Here is a 13,204-nt window from a genome sequence, read left to right on the forward strand (position 1 = left end):
AAAGTCATGTTTTTGGATTGTGGGAGAAGTCGAAGTACTCAGAGAAAACCCATGCTGTATGGGGAGAACATGCAAACTCCACACAGAAAGGATCCATGTGTCCACTCCAGGGCTTGAACCCAGGACCTTCTTGCTTTGAGGCATACATGTTTCCACTATGCTAGTATCAGAATAAAAAATAACAGGAAGTCTGTGAACCACCTGCAGGTGGAGCCTGGCACATTCAGCTGGGAGAGTTTGACCTGTAGGAAGGCCGGGATGTTGGTGTTGAAGGCAGAGCAGAAGTCCACAAACAGGATCCCGGTATAGGAGCCTGGGGAGTCCAGGTGCTGGAGGATGAAGTGAAGGGCCAGGTTTACTGCATCATCTGCATACCTGTTGGCTCTGTAGACAATCTGCAGGGGATCCAGGTGTTGGTCAGTGATGGATTTGATGTGTGAGAACATGAGGCACTCAAAATACTTCATCATCACAGAGGTCAAGACGACAGGTCTGTCATTACTTGAAGCAGGCTGGTACAGTGCATGTCTTCAGTGAGATGTTAAAAATGTTTTTGAACAGCTGATCAGCACAGTGCTTCAGGGTGGATGGAAGACTGAGTCCGGCCCACTTGCCTTACGGATGTTCTGTCATAAAAAGCCTGTTGACCTCCTTCTCCTGGATGAAGAAAGGTGTCGCTGTGGAAGGGGGGAGGACGAAAAGTGGAAGGGAGCCGTAATGCAGCTCCTGTTTCAGGCTGTTGGCCACACGTTAGCAGCTTTTGGGGCTCTGGGCTTGTAGTTTGTTATCTGCCTGAGCTCTTTCCATTCAGAGGCTGAATCACTGGCCATGGTTACATGATGTTTTTTTTAAATTCTGAATTAATTATTCTGAATTAAATTATTCAGTACTGAAGTGTTCTGCTTCGTGTTTACATGGTAATAGTAATTCCAAATTGAGGTTTAAATGGAAGACAAGTTTATTCGGCTTATTCAATTCCGCTTTAGGTCTGGGGGTTGGTAAGGGTTCTGATTGGGCAGGGGTCGAGTGTGACCTATCATGTCTATCCGGAAAAAACACACAACTCTTTCTTTTTGGCTACAACATTAAAGACCACATAACACAAACTGTTTTCACTTTTACTTTGATTGTAGTTTTAAAGCAGCAGCTCGACAATAACATAATGTTTCATTTTCGTCAGCTGAGCAGGAGAAGGGAGATAGAGTAGCAGAGAAGGGAGGCATACGACCATACTTTGGTCAATTAAAGCCAACAGTTAATGCAACAGCTGCTCTACCTCCACTATACAGGACGCTGAGTGAAAAATGAACTTTATAATGATCCGCGCATCATTAGTGAAGCTCTGGTGCTCCATGCCCTGATGAAGCCTGTTCCGTTTGCCAATGTCTGTGTGTGTATGATAAGTCTGTATGTCCGTTTAAGCATGTTTATGCGTCCATCCATCCACTGTCTTCTGAGGCTCTTATTAAATTAATAGTCGAGCATGCGCATCATTAAATAAATAGTCAAGTATGTGCAGAACGACCGGAATTAACTTAATGCGGGATTAAGTGTTTACAAAATTGAGGAATTTTTAAATTCAGAATTGAAATCAGAATCCACCAGCCACCTAATTTGGATTTATTTTATTTGGATAAGAGTAATTCGGAATTACAATTGCATTAGGAATTAAGTGCACACACTTTTTTGTCTCGCGAGCTACTTTTTTACCACTGACAGCTCTTCATGATCTGTGTTGGGGGGGGCTATAATTGTAAATAATTAGATTGTGATACTTACACTATAATAATAATAATAATAATTATTATTATTATTACAATTATTGAATAATTCTTCAATATTTGTATAATATTAAGGCAAGGCAAATGTATTTATATAATGCATTTCAAACACAAGGCAATTCACTGTGCTCTACATGATTAGAAAGTGCATCAGAAAACATTCAACAGTTTTAAAATAAATAGGAACATTCAATCCCACAATAAAAACATATAAAATCAGTGGTAAAACATTAAAAAATCTCCCTCTCAGTCATAAGCAATAGAGAAAAAGAGAGCCTTTAACATTTTAAAGATGTTTACATTGGATGCTGACTTCAACTCTGCTGGCAGTTTTGTTCCACTTCTTTGTATTAAAATACAAAAAAATATTGAAACAGTAACACTTAAAACTGAGTTTGATTAAAATATATATTTAAAAAAATACAATGAAGAAAAATATTTTGAAAATGCAAAGCACCAAACTGTTTGCAGTGATTGTTTTATGCGCCGAAAATAGTACGACTGACAAGCAGGTGCAAACACACATGGAGAGATGAGCTGCACTGAATAAACACAGCGGAGATGGAAAAAAAAAATGCTGTAGTTAACCTCTAGAATAAGAAAATAATTTCAATAATAATATTCAATAGTCAATATTAACAGCCACTGCATAAGTATGAGTTACATAGGTGTAACACTGTCCTCTCTTTTTATATCCCCCCTAAAATAAAATGTTTCTTACCCTTCCTTAGGGAGGGCTGGTATGGTCACAGTTATGCAATAGAATAACAAATCATGCATTGCTGTCTTACACTTCTTGTAGTGTTGACCTCTGACAGCATGTGCAGACAAAGAGAAAAAAAAAGAAAAAACAGAGTGTGTGCGCGTGTGTGTGAGAGAGAGAGAGAGAAAGAGATATTTGATTTCTAAAATCAACATTTATTTGTCTTTTAACAAATCATTGTGTGGTGCTGACGCTGGTGACGTGCTGACGTATCGATCATTTCCTGTTTACACTCTACCGCTGTTTGCAGCGCTCTACTACTGTGTTCTGCTAACGCTAATCAAACTTACGAAGGTTAAGTAAAAAGCAATCCCGCCTCTTATAGGCAGTGTAATCTCCTTTAAACTTCCTTTTGTCCTTAGCTTAGCTTAGCTTAAATTTAGCACCTATGGCTTCTCTCTCCTCCCCGGTGTGTCAGATGTTTAGTTACTCCTCGTCCTCCTTTAGGGACAATGGTAGTTGCATAAAGTGTAGCGTACTGTTAGATATGGAGGCGAGGATCAACAATCTGGAGAAGCGGTTCCGCACCCCTGATACCAAAACAGAAGCTAGCAAGCAGGACCTAGCCGGTGCGGACCGTGCTAGCGCTAGCCCAGCTTCCCCCCCGGCCAGCAATGAGTGGGTTACTGTTCGTGGTAAGCATAGTCGAAGGTCAAAAAGCCGCTCGGGACACCACCATGTTCACGTCTCAAACAGGTTCTCCCCCCTCCGTGAGGACAACACACTCACCGGGGAACAAACTCTGATAATTGGCGACTCCATAGTGAGAAACGTGAAGCTAGCGAAGTCAGCGGGCATTGTGAGGTGCATCCCAGGGGCCAGAGCGGGCGACATAGAATCAAATCTAAAGTTGCTGGCAAAGAGTAATCGTAAGTTTGATAGGATAGTCCTCCATGTCGGCACTAATGACTCCCGACGTCGTCAGTCGGAAGCAACCAAAGTGAACATTGAATCAGTTTGTGCTTATGCTAAAACAATGTCAGACTCCGTAATTTTCTCTGGTCCCTTACCAAATCTGACCAGTGATGACATGTATAGCCGCATGTCATCATTTAACCGCTGGCTATCGAGGTGGTGCCCAGAAAACGAGGTGGGCTTCATTGATAATTGGAGATCCTTCTGGGGAAAACCGAACCTCATAGGAAGAGATGGAATCCACCCTACTTTGGAGGGAGCATCTCTACTATCAGAAAACATGGCACAGTCACTGTTATGACATCTCATGAATGAGACCATGTTACAGAGGTGGAGTCCTCCACGCCCCTCTGCGCTTGCCTTAGGACAGTTTCCCTCCCATTGCTATTATGATAGCTGTGTTCATCGCCATGGCAACTGCTGTGATGGTGATGAATATTATTTTATGGAGACGGTGTCAGTCCCCCGACCCAAATTTCACAATGATTTTAACATAAAATCAAATAAAAGAGCTATCAATTCTAAAAATCTGAAAAAAATTAAAATCTCAAATCTAGAAACACCAAAACATAAAACCATTAGATGTGCTCTATTAAATATTAGATCACTGAGATCCAAATCTCTACTAGTAAATGACCTTATCTCAGAAAATAACTTTGATTTATTCTGTTTAACTGAAACATGGCTGTATCAAGATGAATATGTTAGTTTAAATGAAGCCACTCCTCCCAGTCATTTAAATACTCATATGCCACGAGACATAGGCCGTGGAGGTGGTGTAGCAGCTATTTATTATTCCTCTCTCCTAATCTATCCTAAACCAAAGGCCAGTTACACTTCCTTTGAAAGCCTGGTTCTAAATTTATCTCATACCGAATCGAAAACCTGCCAGCCAGTCTTATTTGCGATAATTTACCGTCCTCCAGGCCCTTATTCTGAATTTCTATCAGAATTCTCTGAGTTTATATCAAACTTAGTCCTCAGTTCTGATAAAATACTGATAGTAGGAGATTTTAATATCTATGTGGACAAAGATAGTGATAGCCTGAGCTCAGCCTTTATGACCCTAATAGACTCAGTTGGCTTTTTTCAAACTATTAATGAAGCTACTCATCATTTAAATCATACTCTTGATCTTGTTCTAACATATGGCCTTGATATTAATGAACTAAAAGTCTACCCTGAAAATCCTCTGCTATCAGATCACTTTTTAATATCTTTTAACATTATCCTAGAGGATCTCGCACTGTGCAATAAAATAGTTACGAGTAGAAATCTGTCCAATAGTGCTGTGGCTAAATTTAAAGAGGCCATTCCTGCTGCCTTAAACTCAGTGCACCATCCAATAAATAACTATGATATTAATTATAACCCCTCTCAACTGGATTTGCTTGTCGATAGCTCTGCTAGTCTACTAAAATCCACCTTGGACTCAATTGCCCCATTGAGGGAAAAAACCATTAAACGTCAGAGGAAAGCTCCGTGGTTTAGCTCTGAAACTCACACACTCAAACAAACAACCCGTAAATTAGAGAGAATGTGGCGCTCCAATAAAACAGAGGAGTCACGAATACTCTGGCAAGAAAGCCATAGTAAATACATGACAGCCTTACGACATACTCAATCTACATACTATTCCTCACTAATTGAAGAAAATAAAAATAATCCGAGGTACCTTTTCAGCACTGTAGCCAGGCTAACACAAAGTCAGAGCTCTATTGAGCCCATGATTCCTCTAGCCCTCAGCTGTGAGGACTTTATGACATTTTTTAACGATAAAATTCACAAGATTAGAGATAAAATTAGCCACTCCCTGCCTTCACCTGGGCCTGCTGTACCATTAAATGTAAATAGGCCTAACCTAAACTGTTTCACACATATAGGACTTCAGGAACTTAACTCTATTATTTCATCCTCCAAACCATCGACCTGCCTTTCAGATCCGATCCCAACTAAGCTGTTTAAAGAAATTATTCCCCTAGTCTGCCCATCTTTGTTGGAGACAATAAATATATCCCTATCAATAGGCTACGTGCCACAGTCCTTTAAAGTAGCTGTAATCAAACCCCTTCTCAAAAAACCTACTCTTGATTCCAGCACTTTAGCAAACTACAGGCCTATATCTAATCTTCCTTTTATTTCAAAGATTCTTGAGAAAGTTGTGGCAGCTCAGCTCTGTGAATTTCTTCAAAACAACAGCCTGTTCGAGGACTTCCAGTCAGGTTTTAGAGCTCAACACAGCACAGAGACTGCTTTAGTTAAAGTAACTAATGATCTACTCTGGGCTTCAGATGAAGGACGACTCTCAGTGCTGGTTTTATTAGATCTTAGTGCAGCTTTTGACACTATAGATCACTATATTCTACTAGAGAGATTAGAGAAATTACTTGGAATCACAGGGACTGCCCTAAACTGGTTTAAGTCCTACCTATCTGATAGGTACCAGTTTGTACACGTGAATAATAAGTCTTCTGTGTACACTAAAGTAAGCTACGGGGTTCCTCAGGGCTCTGTGCTAGGTCCAATCCTCTTCTGTATCTATATGATCCCCCTTGGTAATGTTATGAGAAAATACTCTGTTAACTTTCACTGCTATGCTGATGATACCCAACTGTATGTATCAATGAAGCCAGGTGAGACAAATCAGCTATCTAAACTTGAGGCCTGTCTAAAGGACATTAGGGCCTGGATGGACCAAAATTTTCTTCTTCTCAACTCAGACAAGACTGAGGTCATTGTACTGGGCCCACGACACCTTAGAGAAACCTATGCTAGCCTAACTGCCCTAGATGGCATTACTCTGGCACAAAGCACAACTGTTAGAAACCTTGGGGTTCTATTTGATCAGGACTTATCCTTCAACTCTCACATAAAACAAACTTCAAGAACTGCCTTCTTTCATCTCCGTAACATTGCTAAAATCAGATCTATCCTGTCTCAGGGCGACGCCGAAAAACTAGTCCATGCTTTTGTTACCTCTAGACTGGATTATTGTAACTCTCTTTTAGCAGGCTGCCCGAGCAAGTCGCTTAAGACACTTCAGCTGGTTCAAAATGCTGCAGCACGTGTACTGACTAAAACTAGGAGAAGAGATCACATTACTCCTGTATTAGCCTCTCTGCATTGGCTTCCCATAAAATATAGAATAGAATTCAAGATTCTTCTTCTCACTTATAAAGCCCTAAATGGACAGGCACCAGTCTATCTCAAGGAGCTTGTAGTGCCATACAATCCCCCCAGAACACTACGCTCTCAAAATGCTGGACTACTCGTTGTTCCATTCGTCTCTAAAAGTAGTATAGGAGGAAGAGCTTTCAGTTATCAGGCCCCACTTCTCTGGAACCATCTACCAACCACGGTTCGGGGGGCAGACACCCTCTCTACCTTTAAGGTTAGGCTCAAAACATTCCTCTTTGGTAAAGCTTTTAGTTAGGAACCAGCTCATAGCTCATAATTAAGATGCAATAGGCATAGACTGCCGGGGGGGGGGGGGGGGGGGTCTGGCATGCTCGGTTGGAGAGAGGTTGGAGAGGGCGTTAAGAGAGACGTCATTTAGGTTAGAGAGGGACCGGAGAGGGTCCCATTCCTCTCTCAAACACTCCCTCTATGTCTGCTTCTTCCCTTGTGTGTTTGCTCCTGTACTCCTTCTGGCTTTTGTCTTGCAGGTCCGTGGGATCCTCAGTGTGGAGTTACAGAGTCTCAACAACTCTGTCTCCACCCTTTCCTCTGCACACACCCAACACAGCATAACGTGGATGGCTGTTCATCATAGGAATGGGATCCACACAAGGTTCCTGCTGCTTAACAGAAGGTTTTCCTTGCCGTCATGATGAATTCATGTTGGGTGTGGGATACATATGTATGTGTATATACGTATATATGCATATGTGTGTATCCATAAAATGAAGAGTCCGTCCTTAAGACTGCTCTACTGTAAAGTGTCTTGAGATACCATTGGTTATGATTTGACGCTATACAAATAAAGATTGATTGATTGATTGATTGATTGTGTGTTTCCAAAAAGAAGCTGTCCCTCAGAGACGGCACAGAGAATATCTTTAAAACACCACACAGTTTTAAAAGTGTCCAAGTCACGCATACTTCTGCAGAAGTTAAAATCGAGGATGAGTCTGGCTTTGATCAGATTAACAAACAAATGAACATCCACGTCCAGTGAGTCTCGCACATTCTTCTGTCTGTATGTAAACAGCAAATTTAGCCTGACCAAGGACAAAGTTCAACAATTGGCTTTTTTCTTTTTGTTTACGAGAGTATCTTTTCTTCCAGTGTTGTAATATCCAAAAAATAGCTCTGGTAAATCTAAACCCAGGTCTCTTGCAGCATTCTGCAGCATCCTGTAGTCCTAGTCAGCTCTACCACATGACCAAGACAGCAGCATTTCGGAGACGCTCCGAAAGAAGTGATCCAGACCAGCAGGGGGGGGTAATCCAAAGTTATTCCGAAAACTACTGGTTCCCTTAGGAGGGACCACACTTTGAAAACACTCTGATAGAAAACAGGCAAAGATCCACAGAACAGTTTGTTAAACTCCATTAGAAACAGGGATAAATCCATGTTCATGTCACTAATCCTCTTCAGGATGGAGAAAGCCAACAGTCGCCAAACTAGGTCCTCTGGGACAAAAAAAGTCTCTGGATAAAACCAAGTCTAAAAGCAGCTCCATGGATGGGCAGATGGACCAGGCCCTGTTCTCCCTCATCCTTAGGAAGGAACAGGACACATTGTGGGACCCAGTGCAGGCGATCCGAGAAAAAAATCAACCAGTATTCTTTAGATTTGAGTGAGCAGAGACGACGGAGGGTCAATACACATAATCCTGTGCCATAACATTGAGGCCGCTAAATTATTAATTACTAATACACGGCATCTATAAGACATCTTAGTTAAGATCCACTTCCACCTTAATAGGCTTACTTTGTCTAAAACACCTTTCCAATTCCGTTTTAAAAACTCATCACCCCCTAAAAACACCCCAAGATACCTCAGACCCCCCTTTGTCCAAGCAAGGCCCTGAGGCAGCACCAAATGATCCAAGTCCCCAATAATCACAGCTCCACTTTTATCCCAGTTCACTCTGGCAGATGACACATTACAAAAAGATGACAAGGTATCATTAAGAACATCTAAGTCTCTCTGTTTGTCAACAACAACAATAATATCATCAGCATAGGCTGAAAGCGTGAGAGGAGCCTCACACAAAGGAAACCAGTCATGTCATTCAGCAGTCTGCGGAGAAGTGGACAGGGAATATAACATCCCTGAGAGGGGACATCCCTGTCTAATGCCCCTTTCTACAATAAAAGGGGCACTCAGACCACCATTGATTTTCAGCACCCTCGCAATGTCACAATGAAGAAGCTTGACCTTGGCTATGAAACCTGGGCTGAACCCAAAAGCAGATAAAGTCTTCCACAGATAGTGGTGTTCAACCCAGTCAAACGCCTTTTCCGGGTCTATAGAAATCAGACCAGTGTTAACACCCAATGAGCTGGAGACTTCCAAAACGTCTACCTGGCACCCGCTCCGGACCTGGCACCAAACCGACACCAAAGCCGGCCCCGCACCCAAAGCCGAAGCCAAAACCGGCACCGAGCCCTGAACCGGAGCCGCCACCGGAGCCGGCTCTGAGTTGCCACAAGAGCCAGCACCGAAACCGGAGCAGCCACCGAAGCCGGCACCAAAACCGGAGCCGACGCAGGGGCACCCTGCCCCCGCCGCCCCTCCAGACAGGACCGGATCAGATGACCCTCCATACTACAACCAAAACACTTCATCATGTCAGACGTAGCATAGTTATATCCTTTGATATTAAAATGAAAGTACATATTTAAACTAGAGGTGTTGTTCTTTAAAACCATGTAGACTTGTTTATGGTGACACACAACATGTTTCAGTAAAGGTGACTTTGATCCTCACAAAATCATTTTTATAGGCGACATCATTTGACCGTAACGTGACAGCTTCTTAATCAAAGCTTCATTCTTCACAAACGGGGTGGCATTGGATATTATGACCTTTGTTGCAGGGAGGACAGGTGTAACGGTGTCGCGTATCACTACTCTTTCTTCTACAACCTTATTTACTTTGACTGTGTCATCTAAAAAGATGACCACAGCTCTCGTAACCAACGACTTTTCCCACTGCCAAACTGGCCTCCTCCACAGAACAGTTGACAGCCGGGACCAGCCTGATGGTATGACGGCGTGTCAGCCTGTCAAACTGGCCCTTGGCCTCAATCACGGGCATAATGCCCACAGAAACACACAAAAAATAACCCCAACTCCTCACCACTGACTACACAACACTTAAAAATCAATGTTTACATGCTAAATTTTCAAACTCTGCGCTCCAACACCCTACAGATTTGTCACCTCCAGAGGTCCAACAGGATGTTGGAATAACACCAGCATTCTGTTTCCCACTCAAATGAGAACAAAGAAACTGTACTATGTTTGAAATGTCACAAAACAAAACATTATTGGAATGGTTCCTGCAGAACCATTCAGTAATTCAATAACATAATGCTAATTTAAAATGTTTCATCATTTAAAAGGTGCTTGAAATACTAGAAAACATCACAAAGCTTAGTTTAAGGTATTTACAGTTAACCATATGGTAAAGAAAAAGGCTAACATGATTTTTGACATTCTGGTTTATGAAGTACTAACTATGCTATTTTTCAGCTGTGTCTGGTATCAAACTGTCTCATAATACATGATATATTAAGATACGATTTTGAAAAGATGTTTTGAAATATGTGGAATTAATTATTAGGCATTTTTCTATGTTTAGGAATTCCCTCTGTTGTCTATGTCATTCTATTTGTCTAGATGTGGTCCCTTCTTCTGGTCTGAAACCAGCTGTGATCAACCCAGAAGGGGTTGTGGATCGGCCAATAGAAACCCCGCTGTTTAATGGAACAGCGGGGTAGAGCCGCCAGCGCAGCTCTACTGCCTCACACACGTCGTTCCTGCAAACCCAGAACGTCTCCAGATCGAACCCAGACCTCATCTTAAGGTACTGATCAGCGAGCACTGGACCAGCAGAGCTTTCACTCACATCATTTCAATACATCCTCATACCTACACTCCACTCACAATTCACCACATATGTTTGTCTTTTCTTATGCAAATAAAAGGTTAAACTGTAATCGTTGATTCCTCTAATTTATTAAAGCTGTGTATTTTTGGTGTAGATGTGCTGTACGACTCCACTTCCCTGATTCAGTGCTTCATTCATATAACGCATTATTAATAACCCTTTATCCTCCTGACACAAGCCTGTCTTTTTCAAAGGTATATTTCAGCAGTCTGCAGATTTCAGTGTACAATACATGGCTTATAGGGTGACTCACTATACCCAGGACAATTAAATGCAGCAGTGTCCCTAACTCTATACTAGGTCCACTTACACCTTTTTCCCCTCTGCACCAATTGTGTCATCAAAAATGGCAGATCTGCATTGAAGATAAAGGCTATCGAAATAAATATTAAAAACAAAAATCACTTAGAATAAAAAGTTATGTGGACTATCACAATAAAATTAGAACGAGGTATGAAAAGAAACACACACACACAATTTATTTGTAATTTCTCCTCCCATATTTTTGCTCCCCCTGGAAGATCGGCCTACTATGCATATTCATCAGGGGAAATGCGCTAAATGGAATGAAGATGCATTCTGATGCGCTAAAGACACGCAGTCCTGATTCCCTGGGCTTTATACTCATTATTAGCACGTGGAGTGACGTTTTCTCACGTTTTAATACCACTAAACCTTTTGTGAATCTGCCCCTGGAGAAATAATACATGAATTTTAAATAAGGTGAGAGCTGTACATATCACCATACTTAACTGCTGTACATATTTCCATATATAACGCATAGACAGAAAGTATATTAAATAATGAATCAGTTATCAAACAAATTAAATTAATTAATAGTCAAACAGACCCAGCTAAATTATGTGCTGCTATGAAAGCTGTTATTTGGGGAAAACCGATTGCAATCATAAGTAATTAAAAACAAGGAATTAAATTAGCTGAATCAAAACAGAGTATAATCATAAAGCAACGAGGTAAGAAAAGAAATCAATAACCTATTCCAAATTTAAACAGAAACAAAAGTAACATATTTAGAACAAAATTATTATGAATCAGGTCCTAAAGCTACAAAACTATTGGCGAGGCGACTAGGAGAAACTATGCAATTAATTTCAATTCAACTTCATTTATATAGCGCCAATTACAAAAAAAAAGTAAGCAACAGTTAACTACAGTTAATAAACTACATAACCCTAAAACAAATCAATCTAAATATGATAAAAAATAAATGTAACACATATTTTTAGATTATTATGAGGAACTGTACTCTTGACCGTAAGCCTCAACTCAAAATTCTATGAAGTTAATTAATAAATCATCATTGGCTCTTGAGATGTACCCTCTATAGTCACCATCCAAAATAAACAATTAACGGCACAGATAACAAAAGAGGAAACCAAGAAAGCAATAAAAAAAACTAAAACCCAACAAGACACCTGGAAACGATGGATTTGGTACAAGAAATAATAACAAAATTGGCACCACTACTTTCGGAAGGGATTATGGAAAAGAAAAAAAGAAACATTCCTCCTTCAGAAGCAATAATTTCAGTATTAGTTTAACTATAGGAACAGTGAATTTAAACCTTTGCATTTCCCCCTCCTTTCTCTCACTCACTGAGAAGAAGGGTGCCTTCAGGAATTTACGACCTAACTTTGTGCCCTCCCCCCGCTTGTCACGGACGAAGGCAGATACAATCTGCTTTTCTCCACATAATTAAAAGTGGACACTGGTTTTAATACAAATTGAAATGTTATTTTCCTGCACTGTATCAAAACCCAGTGTATATGTAATGGGGGTTGGGGAGGTACTGGGAAAGTTTGAATAACAGTGAATTGACCAAAAGTTTATGGAGGGAGAGTAAAGCGACCGGGTGTGAGCACCCCTTAGTTACCAAGGAGGACAGCAACCATGATGTCACAAATTTATTAAAAAGATTAAGGTAAAACAGATTAAAATGCCCACAAATTAAAATCAATGTTTGCTAAAATCTATTAACGATGTGGGCTAATGAACGAATAAAATAAGGGTAAAAGTCACTGTCCACAATAAAATGCAATGTGCAGCTACGCCCAGGTCCTCCGCTCTCCCTTGTCCCAAGGCGGTAGATCCCACTGGTCACAGGCTCAGGGTCCCAGGGCAAGGCAGAGTTCCCCTCTGCCTTTGCGTGTATGTGGCTCTTAACACTCCAATCAGTCTCGATACTTCCCGCTGGCTCCAGCCCTCCACACGCTGGGACACCTACACAGAACTACTACCGGCAGTCAAACGTCCCACAACAATATCCCCGATCTGACTTTGTCCAACAAGTGTTACTACGGTCCCATAGGGTACTCACACGGAAGGCAGAGTCCTCCTCTGCCCCTGCGTGTATATCGCCTCGCAACACTTGTGATCCCCGATGCGTGTGCCATCCTGTGCCCTGCACTGTAATAAATAATATGGTAGTTCAACTTAAAAGTCTTTGTTAAGGTTCTGCCATAAAGATTTGAGCTCATTGAAACAATATTGGCACCTTCAATCAACTGAAACATGCAAGTTATAAATGGTTCATAAATCATTGCTAGAAATTGTTACAACTCAACAGTTTCAGTTTAAACCACCTAGCATGTTATGTTGTATA

The 13,204-nt window shown here is 41.2% G+C and overlaps 1 protein-coding gene and 2 long non-coding RNA genes across 5 annotated transcripts in view; 1 reads left to right on the top strand and 2 right to left on the bottom strand.

Moving 5' to 3' along the window:
- The window catches only part of LOC114462582 (malate dehydrogenase, cytoplasmic-like), a 174,569-nt gene that overhangs the window by 144,846 nt on the left and 16,519 nt on the right, over positions 1-13,204 (bottom strand). The window contains exon 1 of one of the 2 annotated variants that reach the window (XM_028445518.1): positions 3,274-3,331. The exons of the other annotated variant lie outside the window; for it this stretch is intronic. The gene's annotated coding sequence lies outside the window, so the exon portion shown is untranslated. Of the gene's footprint in view, positions 1-3,273; positions 3,332-13,204 lie in introns of those variants that run through there. 2 annotated transcript variants of the gene reach the window in all.
- LOC114462594 (uncharacterized) overlaps positions 8,346-13,204 on the top strand; it is a 34,891-nt gene continuing 30,032 nt past the window's right edge. For both annotated transcript variants that reach the window (XR_003673983.1, XR_003673984.1), the window contains exon 1: positions 8,346-10,497. This is a non-coding gene — a long non-coding RNA (uncharacterized LOC114462594). The remainder of the gene's footprint in view (positions 10,498-13,204) is intronic.
- LOC114462609 (uncharacterized) lies at positions 12,494-12,980 on the bottom strand. The gene is made up of 2 exons (XR_003673989.1): positions 12,920-12,980; positions 12,494-12,822 (listed from the first exon to the last, which is right to left on the bottom strand). It is a non-coding gene; the product is annotated as an uncharacterized LOC114462609 (long non-coding RNA).

Source organism: Gouania willdenowi, chromosome 1 (genome assembly GCF_900634775.1).
Source record: "Gouania willdenowi chromosome 1, fGouWil2.1, whole genome shotgun sequence".
In the NCBI taxonomy this organism is placed as follows: Eukaryota; Metazoa; Chordata; class Actinopteri; order Blenniiformes; family Gobiesocidae; genus Gouania; species Gouania willdenowi.